This window comes from Elephas maximus, chromosome 24 (assembly GCF_024166365.1).
Source record: "Elephas maximus indicus isolate mEleMax1 chromosome 24, mEleMax1 primary haplotype, whole genome shotgun sequence".
Taxonomy (NCBI): domain Eukaryota; kingdom Metazoa; phylum Chordata; class Mammalia; order Proboscidea; family Elephantidae; genus Elephas; species Elephas maximus.
Genome location: NC_064842.1, coordinates 19,194,560 through 19,216,897, shown reverse-complemented (window position 1 = coordinate 19,216,897; position 22,338 = coordinate 19,194,560).

The following is a 22,338-nucleotide window of genomic DNA, read 5'->3' as shown; positions in this document are numbered from 1 at the left end:
TTGAGACCAATTGATGCATCTTAGATGGCCATTTGTTAGCATTTAAGACCCCAGACGCCACATTTCAAAGTGGGTTGCAGAATGTTTTCATAATAGTATTCTTTTGCCAATTGACTTAGAAGTCCCCTTAAGCCATAGTCCCCAAACCCCCGCCCTTGCCCCGCTGACCTTTGAAGCTTTCAGTTTATCCCGGAAACTTCTTTGCTTTTGGTCCAGTCCATTTGAGCTGACCTTTCGTGTATTGAGTATTGTCCTTCCCTTCACCTAAAGTAGTTCTTATCTACCAACTAATCAGTAAATAACCCTCTCCCACCCTCCCTCCCTCCCCCTCTCGTAACCACAAAAGTATGTGTTCTTCTCAGTTTATACTATTTCTCAAGATCTTATAATAGTGGTCTTATACAATATTTGTCCTTTTGCCTCTGACTAATTTCACTTAGCATAATGCCTTCCAGGTTCCTCCATGTTATGAAGTGTTTCACAGATTCGTCACTGTTCTTTATCAATGCGTAGTATTCCATTGTGTGAATATACCACAATTTATTTAACCATTCATCCGTTGATGGACACCTTGGTTGCTTCCAGCTTTTTGCTATTGTAAACAGAGCTGCAATAAACATGGGTGTGCATATGTCTGTTTGTGTGAAGGCTCTTATTTCTCTAGGGTATATTCCGAGGAGTGGGATTTCTGGGTTGTATGGTAGTTCTATTTCTAACTTTTTAAGAAAACACCAGATAGATTTCCGAAGTGGTTGTACCATTTTACATTCCCACCAGCAGTATATAAGAGTTCCAATCTCTCTGCAGCCTCTCCAACATTTATTATTTTGTGTTTTTTGGATTAATGCCAGCCTTGTTGGAGTGAGATGGAATCTCATTGTAGTTTTAATTTGCATTTCTCTAATGGCTAATGATCGAGAGCATTTTCTCATGTATCTGTTAGCTGCCTGAATATCTTCTTTAGTGAAGTGTGTGTTCATATCCTTTGCCCACTTCTTGATTGGGTTGTCTTTTTGTGGTTGAGTTTTAACAGAATCATATAGATTTTAGAGATCAGGCTCTGGTCGGAGATGTCATAGCTGAAAATTCTTTCCCAGTCTGTAGGTGGTCTTTTTACTCTTTTGCTGAAGTCTTTAGATAAGCATAGGTGTTTGATTTTTAGGAGCTCCCAGTTATCTGGTTTCTCTTCGTCATTTTTGGTAATGTTTTGTATTCTGTTTATGCCTTGAATTAGGGCTCCTAACATTGTCCCTATTTTTTCTTCCTTGATCTTTATCGTTTTAGTCTTTATGTTTAGGTCTTTGATCCACTTGGAGCTAGTTTTTGTGCATGGTGTGAGGTATGGGTCCTGTTTCATTTTTTTACAAATGGATATCCAGTTATGCCAGCACCATTTGTTAAAAAGACTATCTTTTCCCCAGTTAACTGACACTGGGCCTTTGTCAAATATCAGCTGCTCATATGTGGATGGATTTATATCTGGGTTATCAATTCTGTTCCATTGGTCTATGTGACTGTTGTTGTACCAGTACCAGGCTGTTTTGACTACTGTGGCTGTATAATAGGTTCTAAAATCAGGTAGAGTGAGGCCTCCCACTTTCTTCTTCTTTTCTAGTAATGCTTTACTTATCTGAGGCTTCTTTCCCTTCCATATGAAGTTGGTGATTTGTTTCTCCATCACATTAAAAAATGTCATTGGAATTTGGATCGGAAGTGCGTTGTATGTATAGATGGCTTTTGGTAGAATAGACATTTTTACTATGTTAAGTCTTCCTATCCATGAGCAAGGTATGTTTTTCCACTTAAGTAGGTCCTTTTTAGTTTCTTGCAGTAGTACTTTGTAGTTTTCTTTGTATAGGTCTTTTACATCTTTGGTAAGATTCATTCCTAAGTATTTTATCTTCTTGGGGGCTACTATGAATGGTATTGATTTGGGGATTTCCTCTTCGATGTTCTTTTTGTTGATGTAGAGGAATCCAAGTGATTTTTGTATGTTTATCTTATAACCTGAGACTGCCAAACTCTTCTATTAGTTTCAGCAGTTTTCTGGAGTATTCCTTAGGGTTTTCTGTGTATAAGATCATGTCATCTGCAAATAGAGATAATTTTATTTCCTCCTTGCCAATCCGGATGCCCTTTATTTCTTTGTCTAGCCTAATTGCTCTGGCTAGGACCTCTAGCACAATGTTGAATAAGAGCGGTGATAAAGGGCATCCTTGTCTGGTTCCCGTTCTCAAGGGAAATGCTTTCAGGCTCTCTCCATTTAGAATGATGTTGGCTGTTGGCTTTGTATGGCTTTGTATAAATGTTGAGGAATTTTCCTTCAATTCCTATTTTGCTGAGAGTTTTTATCATGAATGGGTGTTGGCCTTTGTCAAATGCCTTTTCTGCATCAATTGATAAGATCATGTGGTTTTTGTCTTTTATTTATATGGTGGATTACATCAATGGTTTTTCGAATATTAAACCAGCGTTTTGCATACCTGGTATAAATCTCACTTCGTCGTGGTGGATTATTTTTTTGATATGTTGTTGAATTCTATTGGCTAGAATTTTGTTGAGGATTTTTGCATCTATGTTCATGAGGGATATAGGTCTGTAATTTTCTTTTTTTTGTGATGTCTTTACCTGGTTTTGGTATCAGGGTTATGGTGGCTTCATAGAATGAGTTAGGTAGTATTCTGTCATTTTCTATGCTTTGAAATAGAAGCTGTATTTTTAATGAGGTCCCCAAAGAGCTTACAGTTTGAGAACCTTGCCAAAGGAAAAAAGAACAAATGACACATACAGAGCTTAAAAAGAGAGTTGATGGGTATATCTGAACTTACCATCACCAAGTGGAATAGCTATAATTTTGTCATGCTGGAGGGAATAACCTGATTGTGAACATGATGAAATGGTGAGCTCAGCCAGCAGTCCCTCCAAGCATTGTCTAGACTTAGTTCTGTCATTTCTAGAAATTCCTTTAAATCACTGGTTTTTCCAACAGTGCCATGGAGGCCTCCAGATAGAGGACAGAGGAGACTGAGCCCCTGGAACACTCTTTTTGAATTTCAAGCAGAACAGCTCCACTTTTATCTGTTATCTGTTTTAGAGTTCCGAGCAATATTTTAAGAACAAAATTCAGATATCATTGATGTACACTTGTTAGCATCATTCCTGGTGGCATAGCAGTTAAGAAGTCAGCTGCTAACCAAAAGATCGGCAGTTCAAATCCACCAGTCGCTCCTTGGAATCCCTATGGAGCAGTTCTACTCTGTCCCCTAGGGTCCCTATGAGTGGGAATGGACTCTGTGACAATGGGTTTATAGAGTCTGGTCTGCCTATGTTGCTGCACATGATTAAAAGACAAAAAGAAGCTTGATTTGAGCAAATGTGACAAAATCCCTTTTATGTTTTTCTTGCTTTATATTTGTCCCTAGGAATGAACCTCTTCTATATCAAGGACTATGACTTTGCACATAATACAACATAATGCTTCTAAGAATATGACGGCATTCTGTAGCTGCTCATTATGATTATTCAGAAATTCTCAAAAACTTATATCTTAAAAGTTTTGGAAAGGGAGAAAAAACTCAAATGAGATAGTTCAGGGAAAATTAATATAGATTCTGCCCCATGGAAGGGAGGTGCAATGAACTGGGCTCAGGACTAGGACAGGAGATGGAATTGCTGGCCCAGAGTGCTTCATCACCTTCTGTTTGTTCCGGTGCATGCCCCTGCATCCCACTAAGTCTAAATTCCTTCTTCTATAAATTAGAGTTGGAGTATGTGATTTCCAAGATTCCTTCTAGCTATAAAAGTTCATGATTTTGCGTGTTGAAGAATTCAAGAATTTGATTGCTGCACCCTGCAATACTTTGGGCTCCTGTCATAACCAAGAAAAAATTTTGGCAAATTACCAGGTATAGAATAATACCCTGTATTGGTATGCATTGATATTAATTTATTCTAAAAGTAATTAATTCAACGTAATAAGTACCTACTTATGTGTAATTAAAAACAAATTATTTTAAGAGAGCCTAAGCTAATTATTACATTTTTTTAAACCTAAGCACAATAAACTACTTTCTTATGATCCATTAAGATAACCAGTTCCTGCTCTGACAGTGATCATACAGAGGATCCGGGACAGAGCTGGAGAAAAATGTGGAACAAAATTCTAACTCAAAAAGAAAGACCAGACTTGTTGGCCTGACAGAGACTGAAGAAACCCTGAGAGTATGGCCCCCAGATACCCTTTCAGCTCAGTAATGAAGTCACTCCTGGGGCTCTCCCTTCAGCCAAAGATTGAACAGGTCCATAAAACAAAACAAGACTAAAGGGGCACAACAGCTCAGGGGCAAGGAGTAGAAGGCAGGAGGGGACAGTAAAGCGGGTAATAGGGAACCCAAGGTTGAAAACGGAGGGTGTTGACATGTCGTGGGGTTGTTAACCAATGTCATAACAGTATGTATACTGTTTTAACCAGTTCATTGTGGACAAGGATGACACGTTCAATCAGGCCTAACTTCTCATTTCTCCCATTTAGGGTTCAATCAGGCCTAACATCTCATTTCTCCCGTTTAGGCTTTAGTTTCACATACATTTATATTTCAAGACAGATAGGACTTTCCTCTCCTCCCACAGTCCTTGCAGAGCTGAAATTTAAATGTTTTCCTTTTAGTTGCACTCCGTGATGTCTTACCAGTGCCCACGGCTTATAACAGAAGTGAAATCAGTTGAATCATAAGTCTTTTATGTATTTAGCAAATACCCTGTGAGCACATTCTGTAGTCCTAGCAGTGTACTAGGACATTGGCCACAAAAGAAAGGGGAGGGGATGGCCATGACCTTGAGAAACACATAGCCTTCCTTCTTCATTGGAGAAAGAGGAAACCAAATCCAGCATATTAATGTTCTGATAAGGACAATCCTTAACAGATGATCATTTTTGTCTTTTAAACAAAAATTCCTTAGCAACAGCTGCTTGTAAAACACACATTTGAAATCGTAACACTTAAGCTATTGGTCTGAAGCAGAGCAGTGGTAATATCCCTTTGTGGTTGTCAAAACAAATTCAGAAACAACTTAATGAGTGGGTTGAAATAATTAATAATATTTTGGAATAAGCACCAATAACAAAGCAGTTAAGACAAGAACTTAGAAGTGACGGCTGTCCACATGAGAATCATATTTTCTTCCTTCCCCCCACCCCAAAATTTGATTTTGCTATCTTAGAAAAGAGCTATTGGGTTAAGACATCTACAAGGGAGAAAAAATATTTAAATATAGCATACCCAACCCAGTGCGTACAAAAAGGAATTTTATCTTACCTTTCCCTTCATTCCAGTCTGTTTTTAGCCTAGAGATGGCAGCACAGACATTATTCTCATGAGATGGGGTCCCACTGGGTTGAGTAAAACAATGTATCTTAAACAATTCTTCACAACCAGACTCTCACATCGCATTTGGGTGCTCCATGCACTATGTAAGCTCACGCTTGTTATAGGTATATGGTTCTTTTGGCTTTGCTGTTCTTTCCCTTGTAGAAAAGAGATACTTGATAGTGTCTTGACACTTCTGTGTGTATGCCTCCCCTCTCAGTTCCCTCACTTTTGTGAATTAAATTTAGACACTATGTAAGGTTCTTTGGTTCCTGCTTTGTTGGGAAAGCTTTCAGTGGCAGTATCTGTGATCTCTAGTGTATTAAATGTCAGGCCTGGAATAATTATTCTGCCCAGAGCTGAGCGTAAAGTAGGAGACTAATATTTTACCTTTTATCCTGCACAAGGAAACTTCCCTTTGGATTCAACACAACGGAACAAGCCGAAAAAGCCCAGACTCAACTCCAGTGTGTATCCCATTCCACTTCCAAGAAAAATAATCAAATTCACAGAACCTAGGCTAAACACTAGCATTAAGAGGAAATTGCATTCCCACGGTTCCATGAGAATGGCAAAGAGAACCGAGATAAATGCCAGGATACATCTTGCATCTTTGCTTATTGATTTGTCAGGTCGTGGGAGAAATTAAAAGAGCAGGAAAAGTGAGTGCCCCTCCTTGTGATTAAACGATTTTTTGAAATTGATTTTTTGAATATTATTTGGTTATTTATTTTGTGCATTTGAAAACGAAAGTAAATAAAAGAATCCTGTGGACTTTGAAATCTTCCTAGATGTTAAAAATTGTTACAGTCTGCCTAAGAATCTAGGAATGATTTTTGTAATGCAATTCCTTGTAATTCATGGTCTTTTTATGTGATCTCTGAAATTAAAAAAAAAATAAGTATCTGTGTCGTAAAGTAGAAAGTGTATTACTAAACGACTCCAATTAAATGTGCAATATGTTAGGCAGTGACCGCCAGCTGGTAATCTTTGAGTGTCGTGGTTTTCAAAATATATGTTAATTTATTTGTCAAAATGATATCCGAATCTGCATGCCTTTATTCAGCAATACAGAATGGGATATTGGGGAATGGGAGGAAGCCTCGGGTGCTTGAGTTTTCGGTGATAGGATTATAAATACGAACAGGCTTAAGGAAATAATGAGGCAATCAGCAGACGGGCCCTGCCCTCTCCGGGAACTGCACAGCAGGGCTCAGCGGAGGCAGCCAGGGACAGGCAGAAACCCACTTGACAACGACTCTCCCTCCGCAGAGGCCGTGCCTGCAGTTCCCTGGCGCGCACACCCACACTGGTGTCACGTGTGCGTGGGGGCTGCAGAGCTGGCCGGAAGGTGTCGGCTTGTCAGAGTCGCAGCCACATTTCTGCTTTCACTCTGAAGGGTTTTTTTTTTATGGATGGTCTGCTGTCAGATGCCAGATTGCCCATGCAACATCATTTTCTTGAACACAGAATATATCTGAACGCCATATCGGTTGTGAAAACAAGCTCATTTTATTGATTAGGATAAAAAGAGATATCCCGTGCACATCCGGAAGTCTAAAGCCCGGTCTGCCCTGCAGTTTTTCCTTGTCATGTACAGAGCTAGTCTAAGCTCTGAAATTTAATGGTTTTATACCTGTAGGTGCCTGTATTTGCTTACTAGAGCTACTCTACAGCACCCATCAATAGGAGCAGTCCAAACTGACATGTGCCTAATGAGTTTTCTTGGCCTTTCATTTAGTATTTGCTTATTTCAGAAAAAAAGAATAAATATAAAAAGTACAGGCCACCTTCAAACTTGATCAGATTCTGATTTTTTTAATTTTTAATTTTTGGCATGAATACCTCGCAGGTGGAGCTATATGCTTTCACTGTGTCACATCAAGACGCACATAATACCTCCAGGGCTCTCTTTTTGGGGTATTAAGATTGATGAGCGGGGTTCAGAGGTTGTCAATAAATTCCCATCGACTTCTCACCTACTGTTTCAGCAGCCATTGACAATCATTGCTTAAGACATCACTTCATTCCACCAAAAAAAAAAAAAACAAACCCATTGCCCTCAAGTCAATTCTGACCCAAAGCTACCCTACAGGACAGAGTAGAACTGCCCCCACAGGGTTTCCAAGGAGCTCCTGGTGGATTCCAGCTGCCGACATTTTTGGTTAGCAGCCATAGCACTTAAACACTAGGCCACCAGGGCTTCCATCACCTCTAATGACTTCATTAAAAATTAGAGGCTGCAAAATGGCAATATTTAGATTTTATCATTCTTCCCTCATTTATTAGCTGGATTTCTTCTAGTCAATTAGTTGGTTACCCTAAGATACAGTTTGTACAGGATACATGCTTGATTCTTTCTCTTTATTTACCCATTTTGGGAACACAGAGTTGTTTGCTTAACAACTTCCAAAGGTGACCAATGAATCTATTTTTGGAGCATTACTATAGACCCAGGGATATTACCATACTTGATATGTCACAGTACACTTATTTATTTGCTCCTCAAAATACCCTACTTTCAGGCGCTGCTCTGTGTCCTGACACGCCCCCAGAAGTCTTTGATAGCTTCCTTGCTTCTAGTTGTACAACAAGGTGTTCCAGGGGTCAGAAGTACATATTAAATTAAATCATGGGCATACTATCAGCAAAATCCAGAATGTGAGAAACTCTACAGGACAAAGTACTTAGTTTACTTAGTAAATTGCAAGGGTAAAAGAAGGAGGGCTGGGGAAACAGACTAGAAGAGATGTCAAACAAATGCCATGTCTGGACCTTGTTTCGGTCCTGATTCAAACAAATCAACTGTAAGAGATAATTTGTGAGAAAAATCGAGGAAATTTGAACCCCAGCTGGGTTTTTGATGATATTAAGAAATTTAGGTGTGATAATCTGGGTTTTTTGAATCTTATCGGGGTTATGTTTTAAAAGATTGCTCGTATTTTAGAGATATAGGATAAAGTATTTATGCATGAAATTATATGATATCAAAAATTTGTTTCAAGATAATCTAGTGTGGTGTGGTATGGATGGAATAGGATTGGCTATGTGTTAACAGCTGTTCGAGCTGGGTGATAGGTGCATGGGGGTTTGCTATAATGATTTCTCTGGTTTTATATGTGTTTGAAAACTTCCATAACAGAAAGTTTCTAATTTATTTTAAAAATACAGACTACCCCAGAAGGAAGCTGAAGAGGGATTGATTGTGGTAGAATTATACCAATTCCGTAAATAAGTTCTTCCTTAATTTAGAAATGTGTACTCACCTGCCAGCTACTAGCAGAGTAAGAGGAAAGGCCTCGTGAATAACAAGGAGAATAATACTATCTAATATTTACTGAGGTCTGTTGCAGGCCCTGTGCTAGGTGTTTTGCATGCATTTAATTCATTTAATCCTTACAATAACCTTATAAGATTGATACTATTATTATAATACCCATTTTACACATGGAAAAATGGAGATTCAGAGAAGCCACTCACTTGATAAGCAGCAGAGCTAGGCTTTAAACCATTTAATCTGTTTCTGGAGCTCATATGGTTAATAAGAGCAATTTAAATATCTCTTAATAGATGCCAGCCCTGTTATAAGTGATTTACAACTATTAATTCATTCAGTGTTCACAATAGTCCTATGAGGAAGGTCGTCCTATTAGACCCATTTTACAGATGATGAGGCAATTGAGGTATAAACAGGTTAGGTAACTGTGCAAGGTCACACAGCAAGTGGTAGAGCCAGAATTCAAGCTCAGGTGCTCTGGCTCCACCCAGCTCCGCAGGGTCATTTGTCTTTATTCAATAAACTCTTATTGAGCACATGCAAGGGTCAGACCCCATCAGAGGTGCTGAGATATGGTGATGGACAAGACACATTTTTTGTCTTCCAGTAGCTTACAGTCTGTTGTTAGCTATGATTGAGTCGACTCCTAGTCATGGCAACCCTATGTACAACAGAACAAAACGTTGCCTGGTCCTGCGTCATCCTCACAGTCATCAGCATGTTTGAGTCCATTGTTGTGGCTGTTGTCCCAACCCATCTCACCAAGGGTCTCCGTTGCCCTCACTGACTCTCTATTTCATCAAACATGATGCCCTTCTCTAGCGATTGGTCCCTCCTAATGACGTGTCTAAAGCAAGGGAGCCAGACCGTGTTCTGTTGTGATTCATCAGGTTTTCATGGGCTAATTTTTGGGAGTAGATTGTCAGGCCTTTCTTCCTTGTCTATCTTAGTCTCGAAGCTTCCCTTAAACCTACTTGGTAAGCCTTATTTAGATGGCTGTGGAGGCTGTGGGGTAGAGCAGAACGAGAATGAGTATTAAAGCTGGATCGGAATTCAAATCTCAGTTTCGCAACTGCCTGTGAAGCCTTGACTTTTAAAAGCCTCAGTTTGTTCATTTTCAAAATGATCTACAAAGAGCCTGTGTCTGCTTAGTAGATAAGACATTTGTGGTTGTTCATTGACCTCTCTTCCCTGGAAAGATCTAGTCCTCTAGGCTCACTATCCTACCTCTGTCCCTTTGAATTCTTGGCATTTACGTATATTGCCTCCTGTTATATGCCCCCAGGATAATATGCACCTGGCTGCATGGTAAGCACTTAATGAATTTATGGTGAGTGACTCAGTAACTTACTTTTTTTCCTTTTTTTCAGTAACTTTCTTTTTTCATAGGTATGTGTACACCATCTATTATAATCCATTCTTTCTCAGTTTATCAAACCGTTGATCTACTTACCGATAACTGATGTTACCCTTTACATTTTGGTACTTGTTAACGCTGTTCTCAGAGGAAAACCTTCGTTTTCGTGCCCTTTTGTTCTACCCACTGGTAGAATTTTGGATCAGATTGGAGAGAGAACACTCTAGACTCGGCGAATAACATTTTTTAAGGGATTGAGGAAGGACAAATGAATAGTGCTTGACTGGAACCAAGAGTACAAGATGGAACAGAAAAATCAGAGATAAGATAGGGAGGGTGGAGACAGTTTGTGGAAAGACTTGATGGCCAGGCTGAAGAATTTGACTTGACATATTAGACCCTTGGAAAGCCAGGGGATTATTTACACAATTTATAATGATTTTTAAATTTAAATTTTACACATTAAAGAGTCAAAAGTGCTAGTAGACTTATAATAAAAAACAACAGTTTCCTGACCCACCTTTCCCACCCCCCTATCACCACTCCCCATTCAGCCTCATTCTGACCCTTTAACTGTTTCTTCTGGTTATTTGTTTCGTTTTATGGAAGATGATTTCCCACTCTTGCTCCATCATTCCTCCTGTCTTCCCTATATAGTCATATCGTAATTGTTGTTATATTGGTATTTAACATTTACATTATTATGACTGTGTAAATATAGTTCACAGCTAATTATATATATATTTTAACAGTTTGTGTTTTTCCTAGAATTAATAATTGACTCATTTTTTTATTTACTTAAGTTTTTTTGTATAAAACCCATTGCCTTCGATTCCAACTCACAGTGACCCTATAGGACAGCGTGGAACTGCCCCATAGTGTTTCCAAGGAGTACCTGATTGGATTTGAACTGCTGACCTTGTGGTTAGCAGGTATAGCTCTTAAGCACTATACCACCAGTTTTCTGTGTATTTATCACTAATTCACCCTGAATGCTCCAATAAAGATATAAACTAATCAAATACATTAAGTAACCTATTAGCTTTTTGTTGTTTTTTCTTGAACAAATCCCTACTGGAACCCTCCTTCTGCTATTCTAAACTGCTCTGGTTGCTCTCTGCACAGCTGTGTCCTGGGACTTTCCCCTCACCAGCAACCTGGAAACTCTCTTGACCTCTCGTGTTGGATTTCCTTTTTCCTAGGTCTTATGCCTTTATCTTTCTTGGTTTACCCTGATTTTGTTGTTGTCAGGTTTTTTTTTGGGGGGGGGTATACATTTTCCAGTAACTTCTTGAGAAAAGCATAGAAAAAATAAAATTTTTTAAGTCTTGCACAGCAGAAAATGTCTTTATTTTACTTACATCTATAGGCTGGAAATATAATTTTAGTTTGAAGATCATATTTCCTCTGAATTTTGAAGGCATCTCTCCATTTCTTTTGTTGAAAAAGCTAATGCTGCTTTTATGTTGTGACAGAGCAATATGATGTCATTTCAATTCTTGATCCTTTGGGCGTGACCTGTTTTTCATCTCTCTAGAAAATTTTTGTTTTAGAAAATTTTAGGGTTTTTTTCTATCAAATGGGGCTATTAGTACCTTCCTCAATAAATTAGTACCTTAATTATGAGGACTGAATCAGTTAACATATCAAAACCCTTAAAAGTAGTACATAACACATAGTTAATGGTATATGTGTTTGGTGTCAGCTTTCCTTATTTTAGTGGGATTTTGGGAGAGATGGAATAAAGGGCTATGTTCAGTTCCCCAAGTATGACTAGAATCACGTAAGTTAATATTTTGACTTTTTTTTCTGATAGTAATTTTGTGGAGGTTATTTTCTTCCCGAACTGAAAAAATAAACACAAAGTGAAATGATTTACTGAATCATCACTAAGGGATATTGACTAGGGCAATGACCCAGCTAATGAAGCCGGTAAACAAGCTAGAATGGCGAGTGCAGGAGCGTATAGAAGGAAGGTGGGATGTTGGCTGCTGAGATTTGATGTTAACATTGTCCACCAAATAACGCTAGCATTAAATTACATCCCCCAAATATAGTGGATTCATTTCTAGAATACACCTGTCCTTATTCGTCTTTGTGTTCCCAACACATAGGTCACTGTTTAATTCCTGGAAGGCAAGGAATATAAAGCCCTTGGCAATATGCTTGGCATGAAATCACTAATAAATATTAGCTCTGTATATGCGTAACACACATCATCCACTCAGACATTTTATTTTTGTTCTAGCTTTCTAGTGATCTTTGTTAAGTAAAGAATTTACATGCAATTGTTATTTCCATTTTGTAAATGAAAAAACTGAAGCTTATAAAAATCATGGCTTCTGTAAAAACGGTGTGGTAGTAGCGTTTGATCTTCTCTAACTTCACGAGGGAGAAAGAGAACCAAGATCAACAATTCAAGGCTGATTGCTATGAGGTGGAGGTCAGACATGCCTCCTTCCTCTCCCCTTTTTACCAATTCTGACACCGTCACCCCCATGGCACTCTACTTCTCTGTTAGGTTTGATAATTTGTTGCAATGGCCACACTGAACTCACAGACAGGACAGTTATGGAATTTATTAGGGAAGTAAGTGGTACAATTCAGGTTCAGAAACACTCAGGACACAGTTCCTTGATCAGGACAGCCTCTTCTCAGCTGTGCCCACAGGCACATCTTCTCCTGACCCCTCGTCCTCTCGGCTCCTCAGCCTGGCCTCTGCCCTGTTTGGGCAAGTGTTACAGAGCTCTTTTAGCTCTGCTGATAAGTGCCCGGAGGTACCCCCACTCCACCAGTAAGTCTCCTGCCTGAAGGTGCTCAGCTTTCTTGCTATGTGGGCTGGGAAGCCCCAATGCAGCTATCTTGAGTCAGTCTCCTGATTCCTGCCGTCTTGTGCCACCATCTCACTGTCTTCTGTGTTACAGCTCCTCTCTCTGTCACCTGGATGTAGAAGGAATCCCAAGTACAAAGGACATGCTCCACTCCTGGCTCTTCTTTCTTGGTGGTGTTAAAATCTTCTCTTCCTGCCTCTGGGATGGCTCACTTTAAGCCTAGTGGGATGACAAAGCTTACCAATCCCTTGTTGGAGTTCCATACACCTTATTTGCATGGTCCCACCCTCACAAGGGTGCCATGAACCTTATTTACATTATTAGCAAGCTATCCAATCCCCTTGGTGGCCACAAGCACCTCATTTCCATAGCCCCATCCAGTCATTTGGTGGGCATTACAAAAACTATGGCTAAAGGCACCATATTAAGTAATTCACTGCACCGCAGCTTCACAGCCAATGTCAGAACTGACATTTGACTCCTGATCCAGCTTTAATGCTTGTTCTTGTTCTGCTCCACCCCATAGCCTCCACAGCCATCTAAATAATGCTTACCAAGCAGCCTTCACAGGCTTTCACAAATTCTCTGATTTGTCAATATGATCTTCAGACTAAGTAATGCATTTGAAATTAATTGGTATGCCTTTTTGACTGTTGCCTTTTGTGAGGGCGGACACCAGCATATAACAGTTCTTGGATGGCAACTTCAAGGACTTCTCCAAATGTATGCAGTATTCATTCCCATATAACTTACTTGAGCAGAGCTTTGTAAAAACAGACTGAATGACAGCAAGGCAAGACACACCTTCTCTCCCCAGGTGATGAGGAATAAATTCCATTAGGTATTATTAAAGGAGTCAATGGGTGGCACAAACAATTAAGTGCTCGAATACTAGCCGAAAGGTTGGCAGTTTAAACTCATCCAGAGGTGCCTCAGAAGACAGGCCTGGAGAGCTGTTTCTAAAAAGTTACAGCATTGAAAACCTTATGGAGCACAGTTCTACCCTGCACACATGGGGTCATTATAAGTTGGAATCAACTTAATGGCAACTAACAATAATAGCAACAGGTATTATTAACTTGGACATAATCAGCTTCTCAGTGATGGAGTGAATGGCCTTCAGTATGGACAAATCCACACTGGTTGCATACTTAGATGGCAAGAAACAGAGTAAGGCTTAGATGATCTCAAGTCAGAGTGAGACAATTTAGCAATATCCATTAAAACTCCAAGGGCATATTTTCTCTGACACTCCATATTGTACTTACAGGAATTAAGTGTACAGAAATGCTTGCATACATACATAAATTTGTGTGGGAAAAGGTGTGCAGTTGGTTATTTTGAAATAGTTTCCACATCCACTAGCATAGGATTGGTTAAGTAAAAGATCATATATTCTTACAATGGTATATTCACATTATGCAGCTGTTGCAAAGAATAAGGGAAATATATTTCATCCCTGGTGGCACGGTGATTAAAGTGCTCAGTTTTAACCCTCTAGGCACTCCACAGGAGAAAGATGTAGCAGTCTTCTTCCCTAAAGATTTACAGCCTTCGAAACCCATGGGGCAGTTCTACTCTGCCCTGTAGGGTCACTATGATTTGGAATTGACTCAACAGCAATGGGTTTGGTATATCTATATCTGTAACTATATATATATATACACACACAAGTGTGTGTGTATATATGTATATATATACACACACATACATATATGCACATACACACACACACTCTATATTTTTACCCAAATAACGTGCACCTTCTGAGTTTGTTTGCCTGCCACCCCACCCCCAAGTATTTTCATAAGCATGCTGTGCTAATTTTTTTTACAGGAACACGTGGAAGAGGATTGGCATAGGAGCACTTACGAGGGTGCCTCGTAGGGGGAGGACATGGCTAGCAAACAAACGCAGAGGGCACACATTATTGGCGTAAAAATACAGTGTGTGTGTATATATAAACATGGAAAGATATCCATGATTTATTGCTGAATGAAGAAAACAAGTTATAATAATACTACAATAAGTTAAATATGCAAGAATATTACACCGAAACTTTTACTAGTGGTTATCTTTAAAGTATTAAAGTGGGGGGGAAAGGCGAGCTTTCACTTATATCAACACAAATCACAAATTTCTTTATTGTTTGAGGTATGCCCAAGGAGCATGTATAATTTTTAAGGGTAATTTTATTTATTTATTTGTTTTTTGGCAAAGTGAAATCCATTATTATTATTTACAGAAAGCAAACGATAAACAATAGCAACAGATTCTTGGAAGGAGAACTGCTTTGTTGTAGTTAGGTGCCGTCTAGTTGGTTCGACTCATAGCAACCCTACATACAACAGAACGAAACACTGCATGGTCCTGTGCCATCCTCACAATTGTTATGCTTGAGCCCATTGTTGCAGCCACCATTTCAATCCGTCCCACTGAGGGTCTTCCTCTTTTCAGTGACCCTCTATTTTACCAATCATGATGTCCTTCTCCAGGGTCTTGTCCCTCCTGATAACATGTCCAAAGCACCTGAGATGAAGACTCGCCATCCTTGCTTCTAAGGAGCATTCTGGCTGTACTTCTTCTAAGACACATTTGTTCCTTTTTCTGGAATTCCATGATGTTCAATATTCTTCGTCAATACCATAATTCAAAGATGTCAGTTTTTCTTGGGCCTTCCTTATTCATTGCCCAGCTTTCACATGGATCTGAGATGATTGAAAATACCATGGCTTGGACCAGGTGCATTAAGGGTATTTTTAAATATATCAGAATACCAGGAAAGTAAGGAACACAAGAAAATGTCTTAAGAGCAGAAAGTCCAGGCTTCGCAGAAAACAGTAGCAGCTCTACTGACCTGCTCATCTTATTATCTTCTCTGATAATAAGATGAGCAGGTCAGTAGAGCTGCTATTGTTTCCTACAAGCTGCCTTGGTGACATGGCCATACTACTAACTCATTTTCTCAGATTCAGTTTCTAAGGCCTCCCTCTGTCTGGTTCACATTCAGAATTGTCTCAGGATAATCACCATTTAATCCTGTTGGGTAGGGTTCTTATACCAGGCCACTTCATGGACCTATATTCTCCCTTTACAGCTTACTGGCTTTGGCTAGAGCTGCTTCATAATGCAGTCAGCTGTGGCCAAGGTTACGGCGGTATGTGATACAAAGCAGGGTGACATGCACAAGGATGCCTTCATCTTAGAAGGGGAATATGGGCAAGGCACACTCACAGCATTATGTGGACCATCCACTACATTCTGTCTTTGGTTTTATGCAACCAGAGAGAGAGAAGGAAAACAGAATTGACATCCTTCTGACAGTTTTGTTATGTCTGTAAGAAACCCAGCCAAGAACTCCTTTGTAGAGATGTCCTTGTCAGTGAAAAGGATGTCCAGCTTCATAATATTTTCTAGGTGGGTCTATTTGTATTCCCTGGACCTCTAGTATGCACCACACGTGTTGAGATCAACAGTAGATTCCAAAAGCAATCTTTCTGCATTACTCGAAGCTTTCTTTTCATTAAAATATTAATTGATGGATGAAAGATAAGAAAAAAAAAATCAGTGCTATTGCTTTTGAAGTGATGAGAAAAGTCACAGTGTTCGTAGGGTTTAAAATGCAGCTAAAATTTTATAGAATCTGGGATTCCTCTGATGCTGTCTTCTTGAAATATTTCAAAGCCCAGTCTGGGCACCTATTTTTAAACTTAAAAGGCAGGTCATTCAAAGTCTCCAGAATGAGGGGAAGAAAGCAAAAAAGCTGGAGCAATGAGCACTTCCTTCTTTACACCTAAAAGTAGGCATTTCAAGGCCACTAGTATTTCTAGTTAGGAGTATCATTAGTCTTTTTGTGCTGGCAAAAGAGTCATCAGTCTTTGAAATCCTATACAAGATGTATATGTATTTGCAACACTTCCAAGCAAGATAAGGTTTCTATTTCCTGTGGAAAGTGGTGTCGATATGGAAGGTAACCTATGACATCATCCAAAGCAAAGCAGGAAGACCAATTTGCCAAGGCATATCTGGTCCAGCTGTTGGGACATTGAAGTTTTATTATCATGCAAAGCCTGTTTCATATTTTTCATTCTCACTGAACCCTTCACAGTGTCTAATACAATACTAAGTACTAGGATTCTAATCTATACTGAGCAAACAGGTATTGAGTATTTGTTTTTTGCCAAGCACAATTTAGGCACTGGGATATCTCCTACCCTAACATTACTCATATCTAGTAGGGAAAACAGCCATTTACAAACAACTATAATGCAGTACAATACATGCTTATTAGAGATAACCACAACCTGCCACCTGGGCCCAGTTAAGGGAAGAATCACCATATTTCATCATTTTAAGATGCACATTTAAAAAAATTTTTTTTATTGTACTTTAGATGGAGGTTTACAGAACAAACTAGTTTCTCATTAGACAGTGAATACACACGTTGTTCTATGACATTGGTTAACAAAGCCACGCCATGTCAACACTCTCCCTTCTCAACCCTGAGTTCCCTATTACCAGCTTTCCTCTTCGCTCCCGCCTTCTCAACCTTGCCCCTGGCCTGGTGTGCACCTTTAGTCTCGTTTTGTTTTATGGGCCTGTCCAATCTTTGGCTGAAGGGTAAACCTTAGGAGTAACTTCATTACTGAGCTTAAAGGGTATCCGGGGGCCATACTCTCAGGGTTTCTCCAGTCTCTGTCAGGCCAGTAAGTCTCGTCTTTCTTTTTGAGTCTGAATTTTGTTCTACATCTTTCTCCAGCTCTGTCTGGGCCTCTCTATTGCGATCCTTTGTCAGAGCAGTCAGTGTGGTAGCCAAGCACCATCTAGCTGTACTGGACTCAGTCTGGTGGAGACCGTGGTAGATGTGGTCCATTAGTCCTTTGGACTAATCTTTCCCTTGTATCTTTAGATTTTTTCATTATTCCTCACTCCCGAAGAGGTGAGACCAGTGGGGTATCCTAGATGGCCACTCACAGGCTTTTAAGATCCCAGACGTAACTCATCAGAGTAAAATGTAGAACATTTTCTTTATAAACTATGTTATGCCAGTTGAGCTAGATGTCCCGTGAGACCATGGTCCCCACAGCCTTCAGCTCAGCAGTTGCGTCCCTCAGGGAGTTTGGATGTGTCTATGGAGCTTCCATGACCTTTCCTTGTACGAGTTGTGCTGGCTTCCCCAGTATCGTGTACTGTTTTACCCTTCACCAAAGTTACCACTCATCTATTGTCTATTTAGTGTTTCTCCATCTCCACCCCTCCCCTCCCTCGTAACCATCAAAGATTGTTTCTTTTTGTGTGTAAACCTTTTCATGAGTTTTTACAATAGTGATCTCATACAATATTTGGCCTTTTATGATTTACTTATTCACTCAGCATAACGCCCTCCAGATTCATCCATGTTACGAGATGCTTCACAGATTCATCGTTGTTCTTTATCGTTGTGTAATACTCCATCGTGTGTATGTACCATAGTTTGTTTATCCATTCATCTGTTGATGGGCACCTAGGTTTTTTCCATCTTTTTGCTATTGTGAACAATGCTGCAACAAACATGGGTGTGCATATGTCTATTCATGTGACGGCTCTTATTTCTCTAGGATATATACCTAGAAGTGGGATTGCTGGATCATATGGTATTTCTATTTCTAGCTTTCTAAGGAAGCGCCATATCATATTCCAAAATGGTTATATCATTTTGCATTCCCACCAGCAGTGCATAAGAGTTCTGTAAGATGCACATTTTAACATCTTTGAAATCGGGATGTACCTTCCAACTGGTAGTGTCTGCTAGGCCATTTATTTAATCAAACACTAATATGGGTGTTACTGTGAAGGTGTTTTGTAGATGTGGTTAAAATTTATAATCGGTTGACTTTTTAAGTAAAGATTACCCTCAATAATGTGGGTAGGCCTCATCCAATAGTTGGAAGGCCTTAATAGCAAAAACAGGTTTCCTGGAGAAAAAGAAACTCTGCCTCAAGACTGCAGTGTTGGCCCGTCCTACTGATTTCAGATTCAACACCACAACGTTAACTCCTGCCCAAGTTTCCAGGCTGCTGGTCTAGCCTATGGATTTCAGACTTATTAGCCTCCACAATTGCATGAGCCAGTTCCACACACACACACACACACACACACACACACACGTACACACAGGTCCCCCTGCTATCTGAAGGTAGAGCAGTCCTATGAAATCTTTTGTAAAGCAAAATGACTTAAAGTGAAGAAGTAGTTACCATTAATTTGTATGGGAAAATTTTTCAAGTGTTTCCAGACTGAAAAAATAACCTACCAAATCACCAAATAACATATAAAACCTTTTACAAGCTCTCCTAGGCTTTTCTGATATCTTGCTAATGGATGCACAAAATGAATCAAGATAAAGCACAGATGCTCACAGACACAGTTCAAAGCTATGGCAGCTTGATGCTGAGATGTTGAATGTAGTTCCCAGGAAAGGAGCTTGTCCATGTCACTCTCGCTGCTAGGGGTGCGCACTGCCTGTTTAATGGCTTGCTACAAAACAGACGCTGAATGATATTTCCACCTTCTTTTGTAAAAGCAGAAATCTTCGGATTTCTCGAGTTTAGGGAAAACAGGTACTTTCATAAAAACGAAGGGGTGTAAAGGGAACTTCCAAAAGGTGGGGGATACCTGTATATGTATAAATGTCCCTGGGTGGTGCAAACAGTTTGTGATTGGCTGCTAACCTGAAAACTGGCAGTTTGAACCCACCCAGTGGCATTGCCACAGAAAGACCTGGCAGTCTGCTCCCGTAATGATTACACCCAAGAAAACCCTATGGTGTAGTTCTGTTCTGTAACACATGGAATCACCATGAGTCAGAATCAACTTGACAGCAATAGTCTTTTTAGTCTGTTTATCTATACCTCCTGTTGGCTGTTACTCAGGAGTAGCCTAACTGATAGTCTGTTATAATCACCACTGGCTGTTTTTTTTCCTTAATGACACATAAAACAATGGTGCTTCTTCCAGTTAATGGCATCGTACTTCAGTGAAATACACTGGCTGTGTTTCAGAGTTGGAGCCCTGGTGGTGCAGTGGTTAAAGCACTCGACCACTAACCGGAAGGTGAGCAGTTGGAACCCACCAGCCGCTCCTCAAGAGAAAGATGTGGCAGTCTGCTTCCATAAAGACTACAGCCTTGGAAACCCTATGAGGCAATTCTACTCTGTCCTATGCAGTTGCTATGAGTCAGAATTGACTGAACTGCAAAGGGTTTGGTTTGTCTTTGTTTTGTTTTTTGGTCTCAGAGTCACATGGTGATGAGGGGAAATTCACAGAGAAGGAGGTTTTTGAGCTGAGTCTCAAAGAACAAGTAGGATTTTTCTAGGCGGAAAAGCAATGTGCAATGGTGAAATCGCCCACTACAAGCTTTGTAGTTAGAAGACCTAAGTCCTAACTTCAGACACTCTGGGCTTTTTTGCTGCTTAACAGTAGAGGTGTTGTGAGAACAATAAGCAGCAGTGAATACTTAGTTAGTGTGTACTGCCTGTCAGGTGGAGCCTTGGTGGAGGAGTTGTTAAGAGCCTGGCTGCTAACCCAAATTTTGGCAGTTCAAATCCACCAGCTGCTCCTTGGAAACCCTATGGGGCAGTTCTACTTTGTCCTATAGAGTCACTATGAGTTGGAATTGGCTTGACAGCAATGGTTTTTTTTTTTTCTTTTCTTTTCTTTTTTTGGTGTGTCAGGCAATGCTCTAAGTACTTTCGATGTATTAACTCATTTAATCCTCAAAACCATCCTAGGAGATATGATGGTATTATTATCTCCAATTTACAGATGAGGAGCCTATAGAGGTTAAATAAATCATCCATGGTTACACGGCAAATAAGGAATGAAATAAAACTCAGCTCTTAACCACTGACATGAAGCCTCTCAAATGAGCGGTTATGAGAAAGGCGTCCTTTGTGAACTGCAAAGCGTGGCACAAATGTTAGCTATTATTAAATGCAAGAAAGAGGTCTTTTCAGGTTAAAGGGACAGCAGGATAAAAAGCCACAAGGTTTCAAAGCATTTAAGAGTTTTTTTTGGCTAAAGTTTTTGGGGGCAGGAAGGGTTAGAGGGTAGGGTGGGGGTTGGGTATCACTAGACAGAAAACTAGAAAGTTATATTGATGTCAGATTATAAAATGCGTTATAGAGCATTTTGGATTTTAGACTTTATCTGTAAGCTATCGTGAACTGTTAAATATTTTTGAGCTGGGGAGTGACCCCATCATATCTGTGATTTAGAAAGATAATAGGCAGCAGCAGAGAAGATGGATTCAAGTGGAGCAAGACCAAAGACAAAGAGACCAGTTAGGAGGCTAACTCTTTAGTCTACATCAGACAACAGAGGCCTGAACTGGGGCTGCCATAGTGGGGAGAAAGAGTAGGGGTCGGATTTGAAAGACATTTTAGATGGAGAGCTAAGCTGATGACTCATGGCTACCCCATGTGTTTTAAAGAACTATGGAAGCAGATTGCCAGGCCTTTCTTCTGAGGCACATCTGCATAGATTCAAACCGCCAACCTTTCTGTTAGTAACTGAGCGGTTAACCATTTGCACCACCCAGGGTATTAAAAAAAACAAGCAAACCTGTTGCCATTGAGTCAATTCGGACTTACAGTGACCCTACAGGACAGAATAGAATTACCCCATAGGGTTTCCAAGGAGCAGCTGGTGAACTCAAACTGCCAGCCTTTTGGTTAGCAGCCAAGCTCTTAACGACTGAATGAGCAGAGCTCCGTAGGTGGTAAAGTCATTGGTTATTTAATAGAACTTCCTCCAATAAAAAAAAAAATTCTACTCTGAAAATAAATTAGGAACAAATATCACAAGCAATGTTGGATTATTCCAGGAAGCATTTGGGAACACTCCCAAAGATTGACAAGTGATAAGGTAGAAAAATAACCCCAGAGTTCAGCCACTAGCTTCAACTTTTTGTCAGCTCCTTACTAATGTTGATCAGCATTGATTACCTATTTTTGTTCAATAGTAAGCTGTGGGCCTAGCTGAATATGGATGGTGCACTAAGGAACGAGTAGGTATGTATTCTTCTGGTTCTTGGTCGTTAGCAACAGAAATGGGTTCTGCCTAACTTATTCAAAGGATATAGAGTGGATTGTAGAAGTTGTATATAGGCTGGAGAGCCAGGCTCAGAAAAGGACAGGAGCCCCAGGAAGCTAGACAGCAACACCTATAGCCAAGGTCACCTCATTAGACAGGGAGCTGCTGTTCTGCTTCCTATACCAGTGTCAGACTCCCCTACCGTTTGCTTCCCCTAGACCCTGCTCCGTGAATGAATTCTAAACCATCCATTTGTCTTTGTGTCACTTGTTCAAGATTCAGAGTCCAAGGTAGAAGCAATTAATCTGCCAGCCTGGCTCACATGTTCACACTCCTGCTCCTAGAGGTTTGGAAAAGGGAGCATCTGGACCCTTTGGCTTCCATAGTTGGACAGTTGGCCTCCCATTAAGACTCATAAAATGAGGGGGATCAGCT